Source organism: Sciurus vulgaris, assembly GCF_902686455.1.
Source record: "Sciurus vulgaris genome assembly, chromosome: 4".
Lineage (NCBI taxonomy): Eukaryota > Metazoa > Chordata > Mammalia > Rodentia > Sciuridae > Sciurus > Sciurus vulgaris.
Genome location: NC_136464.1, coordinates 157,297,031 through 157,315,809, shown reverse-complemented (window position 1 = coordinate 157,315,809; position 18,779 = coordinate 157,297,031). Strand labels below are relative to the sequence as shown.

Genomic DNA, 18,779 nt, shown 5'->3' with positions numbered 1-18,779 from the left:
GTTTATTTAGTCCATTGTGATGCCTAAGGTCAGTTTCTACTCATTTTGTATTTGATGACTAATTTCTTCAGTTCATGCAAAGAATTCTGAAGCACCCTGATGTGCAGAGCACATCATACACATATTCTTATACGCAACTGTATAAAAATCTGCTGAAGGAAACAAACACTTGGTAAAGAATTCTAATACCCAAGAGGGTTAAAATAAAGCTATAATCCCAAATTTGTGGGCAAATTAAGAAGAGAGAAAATAATACTTAATTGCTATCGGAGAGATTGGAACATTAATTATGAAAGAGAATTTACGCTGGGTTCTCTGTCAGGTAATCTACTATTTTAAAACTAAAAGCCTTGCATCCCAAGAAACCCCTCAGTCTGTCACCCTAACTGTGAAGGACAGAACATAAATCATATCTCAAGGATTAGGGAAAGTCTAAATAGCAGTGGGCTGGGAACAATGATGAGGGACTGACCAGGCTTCAAGGCTGTGGACCCAGCAGATATCCAGGCATAAAGCCCTGGAGAGGGGTGAAGATGTTCAGGAAGGAAGGCCAGACTCTTATTCTGTGGCTCATAACTCAAAGCACCATAGAGACAGGGGTCAGGTGTAGCCCAGGGGTGGTACCTGAGTACTTCTCTTTAGGTTTTGGGGGTGCCTGAGATTTTCACAGCTCAACCCTCCTGCAAAGCACACAGAATGGCCCACTCAGGCCAGCATCACTGTCCTGTAGGCATGGGAACTTGAGAGACTTGCATCATAAATAAGGGATCCGAAGGGGAGTACATTTTAGGGTACTGTATTTGGATCCTGAGCACCATATTTAGTTGAAAGGATAAATTAAAAATCTTGCAGCATGCCTTCACTTGTACCACTTATTTTCTGAGCTCCATACATACCCATGGGGGAGGAAAGGGACAGTTTGTCCCTTAAACTCTTTCATAATTAATATCCTAAAAATGGCCTTGGTCACATGGGCCAAACTGTTGCTCAATTTGTAGATTGGTCTTTCTGATTGTGGCATTTCTCTAACTTTTCAAGATCACTGTGTTTTATCTGAAACGTTGAAGACTTTTTTTTAACAACCTTATGACTCAGTGTCATCTTAGTACAGTAATCCTCCTGTATTTATGAGGGACAGCTTTTAAGACCCCCATTGAATTCCTGAAACCAAGGATACTGTGCAACCCTATTCAGTTGGCTCTTTGTATCCACTAGTCCCACATCTGTGGATTCAAACAACAGTGGCTTGAATATATTTGAAAAAAATATCTATACTTAACAAACATGCTCAGACTTTTTAAAATCATTTTCCCCTAAATAATGCAACAACACTATAAAGCATTTGCATTGTATTGAGTATTATAAGCAATCTGGAGATGTGGGAAGATATGGGTAGGTTCTATGCAAATATGTTGCTATCATATATAAGGAACTTGAGCATCTGTGGATTTTGGTATCTATGCAGATCCTGGAACCAATCTTTCATATGCACTGAGGGACAACTATAGTGTATTTTTTCCTATACATACTTAAGATAAAGTTTAATTTATAAATTTGGCACAGTATGAGATTAACAGCAATAATTGATGATAAAATAGAATAATTATAAAAAATACTGCAATAAACATTATATGACTGTGATTCCTGTTTATTTTCAGAATTTTCTGTTTACTATTTCTGGACCACAGTTGACTGTGCATAACTGAAACCTAGAAAAACAGAATCATGGACAAGGGGACATTACTATGTGCTTTTTTTCAATCATCAAGATCACAGGTCACAGTATTAAATCTCATACACTCTGGGATGGAAGAAAAAGCAATTGCTCAATTTATAATCTTTCGTCCTTTCTCTTTTCTTCCGCAGTCTTGCAGCCATAACTTAGAAACCTCAATATGGATTGAACATTACTCAATCCAGAAGACACTCACTGTTCAAGGCTTTGTAGACAAGCTGAAGAAAGAACCATGTTCCTACCCACATGTGGCTTACAAGTTCATGTATCCAGAGAAATATGGGCTAGGCTGATTGACAGAATAGACTTGGTTCTGTCCCACTGAGCAGGGACTGAATCAAGCAGATGGGAACATCTGCCCTTCGACATGTTGACTAGTACTTGCTTTTCCTGTCATAAGCTGATTTTTTTTTTTTTTGTCCTTTTGTCCTCAATGGGTTTTAAATTTTATTCTTCTGAGAAAATGCTCCCAAGGGTACATACAACAGAGTCCCAGCTATTTTTAATGGAGTCCAACAGCCTTCTTCCCTCCATAGTTCAGTGTCTTCCAACTTACTGCCTTGTCTTCTCTCTCTCATTCTCTGGGCTCTCAGGTGCTTCAGTGACTTTCCCACTTGGACATATCTACAACTGCCCATGGATTTCTCATCAGTAAAATAGGGCTATTCAATCACTTTTCATGATTTTTGTGAAAATGAGGTATGAGGCTTGAGGGAATTTTTGTATTATGTGAGATGATAGTCCGGATTCTTATAATATTTTTTTAAGAAGCTAAAATACTGTTACTTTAGCATTCTGCCTTCAACAAATTAAACTCTCTTTGGCCACAGGCAAGTCACCTAATCTTGACATACCAGTTTCCTGCATGTAAAATGAGAATAATAATTGTTACCCAGCTCACAAGGATTGCCAAGTTGAAGTAGTTATGACAAAAAAAAAATACTATGAAGAAAAAAATTACTTTATAAATGCTTCCTAACAACAATTGCACAAAATCCTTAATATTTCTATCTTCAAAATGTACACGTATCTTTATTCACTCACTCATTCCTTTCCTATTCAATTGTCTGCTACAGAAATAAAAAGTCATTAATGATAAAGCTGTATGTATTTATCCACATGTTTTGCTTTCCAACACACTAAGGACTTAAGTTGTCTTAAAGCTCATCATAATTTTAAAATGATGAAAACTTACATCATAAATTATAGATAATTTGTGCTTTATAGTTATCTTTGGCATTCTGGAGAACCTGCAATGCCTTTTAATTTTTGAAAACTGAATTATTATTATATTATAGAATGCTTCTGATTGTTGAGAATGAATCATATCACTTCTTTCAGAAGACAAAAATGATGATTGGCCAATAAGGCAGAATCCAAAATATCTAACAGGAATCTGATTTACATTCTCTTCTGACTTGGTAACAAGCAGAACATACCTTACATAAATTGTTAGCATTTCTGTGGAGACAAGGAAGGAAGGATGGGGCAAGGAGGCCATTGGTAAGAATGCATGGTTGTCTGAGTGTTAGAGACTTTGAGGAAAATCTCTTGAGCTGAGTTATAGACCTCAATATTTCATCACAGTTAATCCCCTTAAGCCTTTGTACACATGCAGAGATTTCCAAACTTTTGAGTACTAAATCAGAAGCTTTTAGCAACAATCTTCTTTGGGAGTGTCCCTACTTCCTTAGCAATATGGCGGTCATGCATCAAGCATAAAGAAGCTCCTTAGGAAGGCACATCTATTTGGACACAGAGCAAGAGAAATCTTTATTTCCTTGAATTTTCTGATAGTAGAATAATTTAAATGCTTGACTTGGAGGTGACTGCAAGTGAAACCCATTAGGGATCAACAAGTTCTCAAAGCCTTGAAGACCATGGGGGCAATGGCTTATGATCACACTCAGGCTCACAACATCTACCCACTAGATCTCCTCAATGTTGTATATATTACTGAATGTGCTAATTTTTGGAAATTCTAGCCATCTTTGGAGGTCATTCCAAATTATTTGATTCTCTTAAATCTTCAATTTGATTCTCTTCAATCTTCTTTTCAAACCAAACTCATTATCTTTCTCAGGAGTCATATTAATCTTCTCTTTATGCTCAATATTCCTAATTTTGGAAATGCCACTCCTAGATAACCAGGCAAAAAACAAACAAAACAAAACAAAAATAGAGAAGTTCTCCCCTTATCTATTTTTGAAGTTCTAGTTGTCCAAATAGCATGATAAATTCTTGCACATCCCACTTTATACTGCATGGGATGTGAATCATCACTTTGTACTGTGTATCCATGTTGTATTGCTACCTGCTTCTTAGTTACTTAGTAGTTGCCTAGATAATTAGATACTGTTCCAGTATCAGTATTTGTGTTCAGGTATTTTACTTGATCTGACTTAATATAGTAAATGTTTTTAGTACTTATTGGTGTTAATTTCTTACTGTGCCAAATTTTATCACAGATATATACACATTGAAAAAACTTAGTATCTACATGGTTGGTACTATATGCAGTTTCAGGCATCCAATGGGGTCTTGGAACATATTCTCTGCAGCTATGAGGGACTATAAAAAATCATGAGGTTGTCTCATACTTGCTTTTCCTGAATCCTCACTTTAAAACAGTCCATATGTTCATAAAAATCTATAGATTGAATATCATTGATTTCTACAATCAATTAAATGTCAAAACAGACCTCTATTCACAGTAAATAGATATGTTATTTCTTAGCACTCATGGAGGTCAATAAAGGTAAAAATAATGAAATGAGTAAAAAGGACCTAGTGATGCTTAAAATCTAGCTAAGAAGTAACTTGGACCTGTAGAGCTATCATACGGCAAAAGAATAAACTGCAAATCAAACTTTCTATTTATGTTAAACTACCACAAAATCTTTGGCTTTCAATATAACAGTTTCAGTTCTAATTCCAACATATTTTTTAGGTAATTTCACTTTTAATTATATCATATATATATATAATAAAATTAAATAGTATGGAATTAATAATAGTTTTATGATCAAAACTTTCAAAATTTTTCTTTATTATGTATTAGGTCTGATATATTTAGATGAGCTGGTATGTCTGTGTCCTTTCCTGTTCTTGGAGCTTGCAAGACCTATTTAGACTTCAAAGTTGGAAGCTATATATTAACTGCTTACTGTGCAATAAAAATAACCATGGTCTCTTCCAAACTGATGATTTCTGGAAGCATTCATTCAGTTTCATAAAACACATCTCTATTGCAACTCTCCTTTCTGGTTGATCTGGTTATAGGAGTTCCTGTTTCCTTTCTACTGCTGTTTTGCCAAGGATTCTCCCTCTCATTCCATTTCAAGCCCCTATCCCTGCAGCACAATGTACCTCACTCATCTTCTTCACCACTGTGCTTTTGGATAGACACTAGCCATACTCATCTATCCCTCACTAGAATCATACTACCTCTTACCTCTGACCATTGTCACCAAAATTCATTCAAGAAACAGTTACTGAATACTATGTTCTAAAGCTATTAAGTGCAAAAGTAAGTAGAAACTGTGTATGTATAGTAGGGATAAAGGTAGGCATCCAAGAGAAGCATTTTGTAGTAAAGACTTGCCCTGAAGTGAAGGCACAGATCAATGGACCTGTGAGGAATGTAGAGTATAAGGATGAAGGAACCCTCTGTGGGGAAATGCCTACATCTGAGGCCAAGAGTGAAGGAGCCTTGAGGAGTCTGGATTTTAATCCTGTGAGTTATAGGGATTTTCAAGGAGAGAATTAAAGATGAATTTCTTGTGTCCCCAAAAGACATATCCAGCAACTGTGTGGAAGATGAATCACAAAGGAGAGAGGACCTTTGATGCTAGGGACCTGGTAGAGGATAATGGCAGCCTAGATTCAGCACTGGGGCTGTGGAGATGAAGGGTGGGCAAAAATTGGTTCCTCGGTGTCTTTGCTTTTCTTCACAATATCTTGTTTCTTTCATAAAACTTGGGAGATTCTCAAGTTATCAGTGGAGTACAAGTTCCTTAGAGGTAGGAACCACATCATTCTCATTTACCTGTTAATTTCAGACCTGGTCCAAAGTCTGGCATTCTCAGGTGTCTAATAAACACTGGTGGAAAGGATGGGAGAAGGTGCCAACAGGTAGATAATGGGATGAGGGAAATGGAGGGGATGGCTCCCAGGCCCCTAACTTGGGCACTTATTTGAATAGCAATATCTTAATCTGCAATGAAACCTGCAAATCTGCAAACCAGGATGGGGGAGATGAAGAGAGAGGGGTGAGGGAGGAAAGAGAGAGAGAGAGAGAGAGAGAGAGAGAGAGAGAGAAAGAGAGAGAGAGAGAGAGAGAGAGAGAGAGAGAGAGAGAGAGAGAGAGAGAGAGAGAGAGAGAATGGGAATGAATGAATCTGTGAGTTCTTTGTGCATGATATGATTTCAAAATGCCTGAAAAGCATCCAGGTTGAGATGACCAAAGTCTATGCTTCCTGATGCCTTTGTGAGGTAAGGGGGGCACACAGGAAGTATTTTGCTTTAATTGTTTACTGACAGCTACTATGGAACCAGTACTTTGCTAGGTGAGTATAGAAACATTATCTCTAATTATCACAACAATCATAATTGGGGAGGATTATCCTCAAGAGTTAGGAAATTAAAGCTTGGATAGGTTAATTATCTTTTCCAGCACATACAAGGGTACAAGTGAGATTGGAATCCAGGTCCTTTGAACTTCAAAGTTAGCAGTCACCATCTCCCTCCCTTCTACCACTCTGACTTCTCACTCCTTCACCCCAATACTACTATAGTAGACTCTTTCTGTAGATGGTTGCAATAATTCCTCCCATCCCTGCATGTCCCTCTGCAAATTGACCTTGCTACTCCTCTCATCAAGGAAAGAAAAAAATCCTAAATCTGGATTTGACTGTGTGACTTGTTTTGACCAGCACATGAAGCAGAAGTGATGCTGTGAACCTTATGAGCCTAGGTGGAAGAGGTCTTTCAGTTTCCAATCACTCCTCTAGAACTCTAAGACCAGAAGTCCAGGCCAGCCTCTAAGAGGATGAAGGGTCAAATGGAGAGAGAGATCAAGCTGACAGTCAAAACCAAACCCTAGTCATGTGATGAGGGCAATGCTGGGTCACCAAACTCCACCAATCTACCAATCAACTGCATGAGACATAAGAGACCAGCAGAAGAATCTACCAACTGAGCCCTGTATAAATTGCTGATATACAGAAGTGTGAACCAATAAGTGATTTCAATCACTAAGTTTGGAGTGGTTTGTTACATTGCAGTAGGTAATTCATACATTCCTGCATTCAAATATACCACAGGAATCTGTCTCAGAAGAGACACTTTCAGGGAGGAGGGAGCTAGCACATTATCAGAGACAGTCCCAAAAAAATCGTTTCCAAGTTATTGGAAACATTAACTCCTTTCCCCTAGAAATGAAAGGAAATTATTAATACTGTTGAGCTGAGTTTCATGGGGAGTTAAATGAAGGTCAATGGGAAACTCAGCATCCTTTACCATGGTTTCTATGGGGAAATGTTTCTCCTTTGAGTCAAATGATTTATAAACTCGCTCGGTAAACTGAACAACATTTGTCCCAAGATGTGACACTGCACTTCATAAATACAGATCAGACAGAAAAGAAACAAGACTGAGAAGACAGAACATAATCTTCATCTGCATTTACATTCTCTCAGGAACGTTTATAAAAGAAAAAAAAATATCCTGCAAATACAAAAGACTGAAGATAGGTTTCTGGAGCCTTATGCAACTCTCAGCTGTAATTGAATCATTTGGGGCCACACTCTGGGTGCCCTAAGGTGATTATGCTCAGAAAGAAGGCTTTCAGAATGTCATTTAGAAAGGAAACCATAGCTGGATACCAGTAATAAACTAATGCCCTTGAGCTACTCATTTTTTATGGCAACCTAATTGAAATGTACAAATTGTATAATGCTCCTTGCTTGTGAGAGGGGGCAGGACTGAAATGCAGATGATTGATTCAGAAATGTAGCCACTAAGATAAGGTTTCTTCTTCAAAAGAAAATATGTCACTGATCTAATTTATGAGCAGCCAAGATAAGTGAAACTGTCATTCTGTCTTCCTATTGGAGAGATCCTTTGTCTTCCATGTGCAAAGAAAGCTGCATAGATACACCTCTGTTTCTAAAAACAGATTTTCTTTTCTTTTTTTTTTTAAGTAATTTAAAGAAGGTTGATTAAATTAACTTGTAAACTGAAGAGGCCAGATTTGACTTTTAAATGTACACACATGCTTACTGTATGCAGCAGAAGAACAATGTGGCTTAAGGACAACCATCTCATTTTATTTAAAGTACAAGTGGGCTTATTTTGAGGGTGCACGAAGGGGTCAGGGTGGGCCTGTTATTCAGAGAACATTGTAAACAATATGCTCAAGCTTGGCTATTTCTTTAAAATTATAATTCCTTTTTTCTCTTTCTTTAGTTTGTGGATAAAAGAACAATTGCACAGTATTCATAGACATAAATACTTTGTCTTTTGAACAAAGAGATTATAAATCTCAGGGTTATAATTTAATACATGAGTGTCAAAGTGAAGGGAAAGGAAGTGATTTAAGATGAACAAGTGACTGTCTTGTTTCACAAAGGACAGAAGAACCAACATGACCTATTCATTCCTTTGCTCTGTGAGCACTCAATACATCCTAGAGCCATGTACACAGGTCTGTAGTCCATGCTGGCCACATCAGCTTCTCATATGATTGTCATTGTCTAAGTCTCTATATCCAGGAATAGAACAGCTTCTGCTGAAATTGCTGATTTATTTCAACAAACACAGCTACCTAAATTTTAGTTTTCTATCTCTGTCAGTTTTATACCTCAATTGACATCTTGTTTCAATTTTATTAATTCCACTGAATATCTGTTGAGCACATTCTGTGCAGAACACAGTGCTAGGCTGGCACAACAGGGAATGCAAGGATATAGGAGATATTCTCAACCTTTACTCAGCTCATTAGACAGATAAGATAAAAATATTCACAACCATAAAACAAAAGGAGATAAACAGAGAGGGGAGGCACATAAAACAGCATGCAATAGAATTTCAAAGACAAGAAGGATTGTATCTGTTGGCAAAAGAATTAAGATTGCTTACTGGAAGAAAAACTGTGAGGATGGATAAAATTTCAATAGACAATGATGGAGGTGTTGTTATGGAGAGTTTTAGATTGGCCCAATAAAGGAAAGGATGGATAAAAGTGCAGGAGATAAAGTACATTGTGGGTGAGTGTGGCTGGACATAAGGTGTCAGAAGGTGGAGAATCAGAATGGAGGGGCACTCCAAGTGAGGAGATGCTGCTTCATTCAGCAGGCAAGGGGGGAAATGGGATGAGCACCATGCTTAAGGGATGGATAAGAAACAGAAATTCAACACGAAGTCATTTCCAGCACTACTGCCATTTCACATGGCCAGTGCACCTCTCATTTTTTGGAGCTAGTCTTTTTTTTTAAATATTTTTACAGTTGTCAATGGACCTTTATTTTATTTATTTATATGCAGTGCTGAGAATTGAACCCAGTGTCTCATGCATGCCAGGCAGGTGGACTAACTGAGTCACAACTCTAGCCCACTGGAGCTAACCTTTTTTTTTTTTTTTTTTTTGTCTTTTTTTTTTATTGTAAACAAATGGGATACATGTTGTTTCTCTGTTTGTAGGAGCTAGCCTTTTTATAACCCATTTTAGGAGACTCAGATGTCCTTTAATACACTCACACACAATAAGTTTTGCAATTTGCTACATATAACATATTATTTATATAGCACATATAAGCAACATATATAATAGTTATATATCCATTATATAAAGTTTTACAACTTGTTAAATACATTATATAATATTACACATGTACGTGTGTGTATATATCTTACTAGTAAGTGCTGGAACCTTGATTCACATACCATCACTACAGACCAAAATGCATGGTTCTCAACACTGGTTGCACATCTCACCCGTATCACAGCATCCTAGGTACTTACAAAATAATGGATGCTGCCACCCACCACAACAACCCCACTTGATAGCCCCAGACTCCTCCCCAGTTTTTAGTAGCTGGTCAAGTGATTCTAATCTGCCCACAAGATTGGGGATGTCTGATGCAAAAGATTTTTATTCAGGAGATTAACATGTTTTCTGAGGTGTCCTTATATTATTGCACTTCAAGACCCAACTAGGCTAAAAAAATTATTTTGAATAAATGAACATATAACATTTTATCTCTGATTCCTATTGTAATCTTGGGTTTTGAATGAGTCAAAGTTATCACCAGGAGGAAGAAGACAAGAAAGAAAGAAGGGACTATAACTTGGTAGATTTTTAATGAAACGGAAGTTCTAGGCACTACTTAAAACTGGAAGTCTATGATGATCCTGCATATTTGAGATGTGCTAAAGATCTGTACATCTCAGGGCTGGGGTTATGGCTCAGTGGTAGAGCACTCATCTAGTGTGTGTGAGGCACTGGGTTCAATACTCAGCACCACATAAAAATAAATAAATACAAATCAAGGTATTGTGTTCACCTACAACTAAAAAAAAAAAAAAAAAAAAAAAAAAGATCTGTCCACTTCAGCTTCTAGAGTGCCCTCCATCCAGGTCAAGCCTTAGATCTGGGGTGGGGAAGAACAAAAGGGTTTATGGGTGAAAGTAGGGTGGCCCCTACTCCATACTGGCCCACCTCGCTCCTCTATTCCTCTTCCTTAATTTTTCTGCGTCTCTCTCTTTTTTTTAAATTCCTGCTTCTTTCTTCTTTCTTGTGTTCATTTCATTCTCTTTTTCTGACTCACATTTGGTTTTTTTTTTCCTTCTCTTCTTCCTCCATATCTCTGATCATTTCTTTTTCACCAATGCCCTTTCTCAGATTATTAAGCAGAAACACATGAATTACATAATATTTAAAATTATTAATTATATTATTATATTCCCTAGTTTTAGATTGAGTGGCAAGTTGAATGTACCTAGTTTTCTTTAAAATAACAAATATAAAAAATAAGTTTTTGTCACAAATTAAGTTGGGTGGTAGTTTCTGATAAAGAAAAGAAACCTTGTCTTCTTGCTAGATATTTCTGATAAAGGAACAGAAATAAGCACCTTTTATTTTAAGGTAGCCATCACAAGTGTGCTTCATGGAAATTCTTATAAAAGGCATTTGACATTTTATGTGTCATAAAAATGACTGCTGGTTTTATAAATTACAATAAGAAAAAGTTGAAAACAATGTAATGATATTTTCCAAATGAGGAGGATTTAGAAGCAGATATTCAACATATGCCCAGAGATTATTGCTGGATACACACAGTTGTCAATTTCCATCCCAATCGAACACACTCTCAAGTGATGCCCTGGCTGGCCAAAGAGAAAACACAACAGCATCTGCACAAAACTTCCCCTTATATCTTCATTTTGTCACTTTTTTCCCAGTTACAAGTGGGTTTTTAGTATTCAATCCATGTCAATGACTTATTAAGAATGAAAATCAAAAAGCATTTCTTCTAGGAATTCTTCCTTGATTCCTCCCCCTTTCTTTCAGTGATTTCTTTTCTCAAGGTTTCCTTAGCCACTTACATTATGTTAGGCTCTTTGATCATCAATTTGTCAGTATTATTTGTAATTGCTGAGACACTACTGTGGTGCAGAGCTATGTATCATCATTTTACAAATAAAGAAAATAAGACTCAGAGAATGTTAAATAACTTGTTTGTACCACAATTAACCTAAGTAGAGTTGGAATTCAACTCAAGTGTCTAATTCCAATGCCAGTGTTCTTTCTTATTCTTGGGTTCATCCTCATGACATAATAAACTAATTATTATTTCATAGCAGCATTACAGAAGCTTATTTCATATTCTAAGACTAAAATAGTGAAAAGAAATTCTGGAAAACTGTACTGTAAATGAACAACAGATAATTGCTATGTATTCTTAGGGAAAATCAGCTACTTTGGGATTCCAATGATCTCCTTAGTTCATATCTAGGATGCCAAAATTTCCCCAAGGAAAAGTTTATTAGGATAGAAGAATAAATAAAAATTAAGTGTGTATCTCTTACCCTCTATTAGAGGAAACAGAATTTTGGAGAATTTTATTCTCTTAAAATGATATACACTATCTCATAATCAGTGTCTCCCTTAAAACAAACAAACAAAAACCTGTAGAGAGTTCTAGATGTGATATGGAATTATCACCAGCTGCTTTGGAATCCATGCTGGTATGGACATAGCCTTCTATAGACTGCATCCTTCTTAAGGCATTCTTCATATTGCTGGAGTTTCAAATTTCATCTGAAGCTCTATGAAGTCTTATCTCACTGACTTTAGATTTATATAAAAACAAATGTCAGTGAAAGATATTGTTTATTTCTGTTTAATTTCAACCAATGGTCTTGGTCCATTACCCTATCCAGTTGAGATCTTTTAAAATTCTTAGTGTGCCAACTAGTATACTAGTTATTCTTCCTAGGATGCATCCCTTCTACATGCACAGTTCCTCCTACATGCCCCTTACTCTTTATATAAACATACTTCTGTTCCTGTTGGCTAGGCTCTAAACCATGAGGACAATGGCCTTGTCTGTCTTGTTCACTGAATTCTAGCAATTAGCACAGGGCCTGGCATGATATAGAAGTTCAATATATTTTGAAAAATGAAAGAACAAATGAAGAGGGAAAATGGGAACAGGGAAAGGAAGGGGATAGGGGAGGGAAGACAGGGGAATAAGAGGGAACGGAATAAGATAAAGAATGAGGATGCATAGTTTGGAATCTAAGACACTAAGTTATAAATTGTTTAACTTCTCAAAGCTTCCGATTTTCATTTGCAAAATATAACATCAACCTCAGAGGATTGTTTTAAAAATCAAGTGAGAGGATGTATACAAACATCTAGTAAACAGGGGGAAGAACCCACTGAGAGTTTATAGGCTTCCTGGATTTTCTTCCCTCTACTATCGGGGTTGCCAGTATGATCAGTTATGTGGCTTAGAGCCATTTCAGGCTGCTGGAGTGTCTGGGCTTTATGCTCACTGCATTGCCTACCTTTCCAAATGAATCACTTCATTAAAATGGAAGATTTACTAAAACAGTTTGCCAGGTTAGGATGATTCATCTATCCCAGCTGTGGTCATCATCAGAAAACTATGTTATAAAGGCTGAACGGCCACTAATTTTCAGCTTGGGGTCTTAGTGTCATTTCTTTTTTTGTTTTTTAAAAGAGGAAGTATGCAAGACATCATTAGGTCAGCCCCATGTAAGAGGCTGGTGGGCTCTTCATACGTAAGTAGATACACATATTTACACGTCCCAAAGTTTCTCTGTTAGTTAAAAGATATATGTATGCTTAATTAATTGCTGTTTGTTTAGAGTGCAGGCATGTTGATACATTGGGGTTTTCCTTCCCTTGATAGTAAGCTATAATGAAATACATTTTTAATGTTAGAAGGAAATTTTAAAAGTATACTCTTTACAAGCCTCAGATTTAGCACCCTATTTAGCTTGTCAAGTAATGCTGCTGCTTAAACAACAGCTAATCCTGAATGCAATTTCAAAAGTAAATTTCTTTCCTTTACAAAATAGACAAACTAGCAAAACCCTACCTCTGCAGACTTCTGATAAAGCCTAAATCAAAACAAGTTTTATTCATCCTGAAAAACTACACACACAAATAATCACAAATAAAAATGGTATGCTTCTCATCACTACATTTAATATTTCCCACATCACAATGGCCCTCTGGTACAAAGAAAAAAGAAACATCATCTTCTAATTCAATTTATTTGGGTTAAACATATATGATTTATTCAAGATTTTGGGTTGCTTTGATGTCTCAGAAACTGCCCTTTATTTGAAATTCCCTGCCTTTAATCCTCCCTGGTTGCCATGCCCCTAGTGACTGTCTATTTTTGACCAGGGGGTGATGAGAACAGGGTGAGGCTCCCTAGGATGGCCCCGGGGCCTCACAAGGCTGCTGTGGAAGCAGCGATAACAGAGTGCTAGACATTCCATTTGGAACCCTGAAATAGCTGCACAAGAGCCCTCTGTCATTTGTTTTTAACCACATGGAATGACTGAGAAGGTCCTCAGTCATAGCTGTATTTAGGTCCCTCCCTTCCGCATATTTTCAAGTGTACTAAACAACCAGTTCCAGCTCTGAACAGTTTTCTCTTTATAAATCCCAACCTGCAAGCTCTATACACTCCAGGTTTCCAACACAAAGTTGATGATGCAAGAGGAAAGCCCATGTTGTCACTATCAACAGTCTTAACCCAGCAGGTGTGTGTTTCACTTGAATTATGAGGGAAATTGCTCAAAATTGCACAATGGAAGACTGCATCCAGAAGAACATTTGTTTAGATATTTTCCCACATCAAATAATTTTGCAAGATTTGCATCTGAAAGTACTTTTTCTATCAAGTTGTCTGTGCCAGTCACAAAAGTTCTATGGTCCTGTTCCTGCCATGGGTGGGATGATGAGGGTTATAAAGGAATAAAGTGGTTGTCCTTTGCCTGAGGCACCAGGGAGCTGGGGGTTAGAGATGACAGTGGGTGAGTCACCTGCCAAAAGAACTTTCCTAAGGAATAAACCTTGCACCCACACCACTTGTGTAATGAATGATCTGGCCCAGTCCTTTCATGCTTAAATTAATTAGCGACACATAGAAAGGTCAATGCCAAACAATTTTCCCATGACACCTAGATCCTAATATCAGGGTATTTCTAAGAACAGGAAAGAAAACCTATCTTCATACCTGGAGAACCCAACATATGTTCTCTACCAACCAACCTCCCAGTCCTGCCTGAATGGATGGCTTTTGTGGTCTTAAGGTGATGACTGTGGACCACTGGATTTCCTCAAAGACTTCTTTGACCTGTGCTCTCTTCCTCTTTCAGTCATTGTTTTATGTTGTTATGCTCAGTATTCTTACTCTGGAGTCCAATTTCTAAGATCTTAACACATAAACCATTTAAATAAATATATAGAGATATATCTAATAAACATATATTCATAATAAATATATATTGATCCAAAGGGCAGTGTTACCATGGCTGGGAAGGATATATGTAGTGAATGTTTTATCAAGAAAAAAATGTCATTATCCCAAAGAACATACAGAACTTAGTTTAAGTGCTAGATGAGGGTTCTACCCACAATAAGGGCTATAGTGCAGAAAATATTCATAACCTATGCATGACATTTGGCTCCAACTGTGGGGCTGGTGGGCAAGGGCGTTCTTTTGTGAAGGGTGAGGCTACTGATAAGCAATGACAGCAAGGCTACCTTCTCTGGCAGGTCTGCTGACAGCTCTGTGGCCTTTTGGGTTCCCTCTGGCCTTTGATCCAACTGTGACTCTTTTCAATAGAGAGAGCCAGTTCTACTGGTTTATGTCAAGCTCTCTGATTTGTAAGCATATCATCAAAACCTGGAATTAAACTTTTCACACATGACCACTCTAAAGATCATATCTGGATTCCAACTAGACTGAATGGGATAAAAACAAAACCCTCCTTTGAGTGGACAAGTTCATTAAGCAATGAACCAAATATAAACAAGCACGTTTCCACAGGACTGTCAGAGTCCCCAAGGGGTACTACAAACCAGGTGTGCTGCCCATTGGTGATCAATTTGTAAAATGAAGTGGTGCTACAGCTGAATGAAGGCACTATTGAGATGATTTCTGTCACATGTAGGGTAATAGCCATTCCATTTCCCTGCTGTTGTCCCATTTTCAGCACTGTAAGTTCAATGTTCCAAGATACCCTGGAGTTCCAGGCAAAACAGGCTGGTTGGTCCCCAGCAGGGGGATGCTAATGAGTAGGTCATGGGCTGTGAATCTGACTAAGGTTAGAGGAACAGCACAAGATCAGATCAGCTGTGAAGAGGATAATTTGGACATCTGACATGCTAGACTAGACACGAGAAGATGAAGTCAGGACAATAGGTTCGATAGTGCTGAAATAATAAAGAACAAGTATATGTGCTATAGTGGGGTCACCTTTATAGACACTGTAACACAATAGCACATGGCAGTTGGCTTACCACTGTTTTAGGTCTTTCAATCCCCTCACAGATGTCCCCTACATTCTAGTGTTTGAGTGCATCCTGTGAGTACAACCTCTTATTAGATGTATAAACTGATGGGTATTTACATATCTCCTCCTTCATACCCAGAAGGATCCAAGTATGATAACTCTGTTCTCTGCTTTTATAATAAAGGATAGATAAATTTTCATAGTAAAAATGCTTTCACTATTATTATTAAAGCTAAGGATGAAGATTTATCCAGTACCCCACTCTCCAAAGAGAACCACCCAGAACCAGAGCCAGACACCTTGTTCTGGAGCTTGTGGGCCCTATTTTCCATCAATTACACCCCTGCTCAACCTACCCAAGTCTATATAAGGAGGTGAATGAGTAAAGAAGGTGTGTATGGTGTAATGAGATTGCTGGCAATTTTCTTTTTCTTGTTACAAAATCTACACCAACCAAGACCACTAGAGACAGGAAAAAAAAAAAAAAAAAATCAAACTGAACCAGTCAATCCAAAGATGCCTGCTCATTATTAGCAACAAGCAAGTGCTATCTACAAAAAATTCCATTGTTATATTTCCTCTTTGCCACACTCCTTCCAGGGCAGGGAAGGGCTAGTCCATGGCAAATAGTCCAGGGCTTACATGGAACTATGAAGGGATGAGACCTCCAGATGATCTACCTATTGAACTGAAGAGAAAGCATTAATTACTGCCCCTTGCCAGTAATGCACACCCAGACTGACATTCATAATGTTGGCTTACAGATAGTAGAAGACTCTTCAGGCTCACCAAAGAAAGAGAACTTGTATTCAGGTAAAGTTTTATATCAAGTACAAATAAAAAATATAAATATACACAGATAAGCTTGATTATTCTCATCTGACAATTTTTCAACATGTGTTAGTAAATTTGGCCTACTGAAATACTAAGAAGTTGAACATAAAAAATATAAAAGAAGGTTCGTTTTCAAAATTAATTTTTAAAGTTGGTTTCATGAAATCCCAAAGCTCTGAAAGTGCCTTGGACTTGTTGATAGCCCTGAGACATAACCATTCTGATGTGCAAATCTGCATAATTGTGGTATCAATGATGTGCATTTCATTAACTACACCCCACTTCCTCAGCCTTCTGGAATGCCTCTGGCTGGTAAGGCAGTGAGTGGCTTCCAGCCTGCTCCTCTAGCCCTCCATTCAACAGTGTTGCTATTATGTCAACCTGATTCCTCCTCTTTTGCAGATTATTGCCAGGCATGTGAGCTCTGCACTCTTCCCTTAGTATATAATTTTCTTAGGTTCTTCAGAACCCATTAGCACTTTGACAGCTTAACAATTAATAAACTAGTCATCCCAAGTTCACAAACAACACATTTTCTTCCCTTTCAAGTTTTTAAAAACTACTTTTGTTTCTATAATAATCATAGGATTTTGGGTTTTTTGTTTGTGTTCTGTTGTTGTTGATGTTATTATGGTCACTGCAACTTTGAACTGCTTTTGAATTTTGAATGAGTCTTTGCATCCACTAGATCAGAATCAGTTCAAATTGACTGCAAAACTCGTTCTAATCGATCTTAAAAGAGACAAGCCTATCAATAAATGGGATGAAAAAACAAAAATGATGACTCACTGCTGCTAAGCCCAGCTATAAGTGGTGGCTAGGGCCAAGGAAGATTTCAATAAAGTATAATCTGTTTATATATTAAATCCTTAAGCTGAAAGTAAGCAGAAATTTCTAATTTAAGCCACATGTTTGCAGTAGAAATAAATTCCTTATGTTAATCTCAAATATTGTTAAGAAAAAAATGGTAGTCCTTAGAGACTGATCATTGATATAAAAGCTAGTCAAATTTTTAAAAAATGATCCTACATTTCTTATCAAGAATTTGGGAAAACAAATGAAGCTCTATCCAAAATAGAAAAAAGTTCCAGAGAGAAAGTTAATAAATTCAGTTGTTAAATTTGTGATTGATTAGAAGTGATAATGATTACATAACTGGAGATGTTCAATTAAGGCAATTTGAAATGAGGTCTGATCTGCAAATGTATCTTTGGGAATCAGCCACTTAAAAGTGGTAGCAGGAGTCATGAATGGGAACTTAGGCTTTGGGAACATGGAGCCAGGAGGAGGAATAAGAGTAGCTAGCAAGGCATCAGTACAAGAGTCAAGAGAAGCAGCAAAATGAGATATTACTGAGTTCAAGACAAGATAAGAAGACAAGCTTTTGTAACTTCAAAAGCTTTTGTTCATTTGGTCTACTCTGTACTAAATGTGAAAAGCTGTATATAGATGTATGTATGTATGTATGTATGTATGTATGTATCTATCTATCTATCTATCTATCTATCTATCTATCTATCTATCCATCCATCCATCTTATTACTTAGTGTGAGGCTCCTGTGGAGCCCCCATGCATCCTGCACTTACAGGACTTTACTGACTGTACTTTAACCCTGTACAATCATTACCTCTATGTCTGTCTACCTATGGAATACAGGGATATAGAGGGAATGTGATAAAACATCATAGCAGCTGTCTTGGAGCCTTGAAGCTCAAAAAACATTTGAGATGGAAAATCTAAGGAGAGAAGGAGAAGGTGGCAGGTTGATTTGCAAAGACTGTAGATTACCATTAAAAATGATTTGTAGTCAATTTATAGAAATATGCACTATGAGCTTTATAAATGATTTTACTCTTACTTTTAAAGAATTGGGATTATTATACTCATAATGAGAGTAATAATTTACGAAGGAGGAGAAGGTTGGTTATTATGAACAGATTTTGCCAGCCTTTTCAATTCCACACAAGAGGGCAACAGAAACAAAGCAGTGAGGCCAAATTTCAGTTTGAACATCTCTGGGAATTTGCATTAAACAAGAAAAGATCATTGCTGTAAATATATTTTCCAATTTGTAACAGCTGAGACTCATAAACAGAGATTATATGGCACATAACAACTGACAGGTTATCAGCATGTGTTGGCAAG

At 37.2% G+C, this 18,779-nt stretch overlaps 1 protein-coding gene across 1 annotated transcript in view; it reads right to left on the bottom strand.

Moving 5' to 3' along the window:
• STARD13 (StAR related lipid transfer domain containing 13) overlaps nucleotides 1–18,779 on the bottom strand; it is a 415,422-nt gene that overhangs the window by 126,660 nt on the left and 269,983 nt on the right.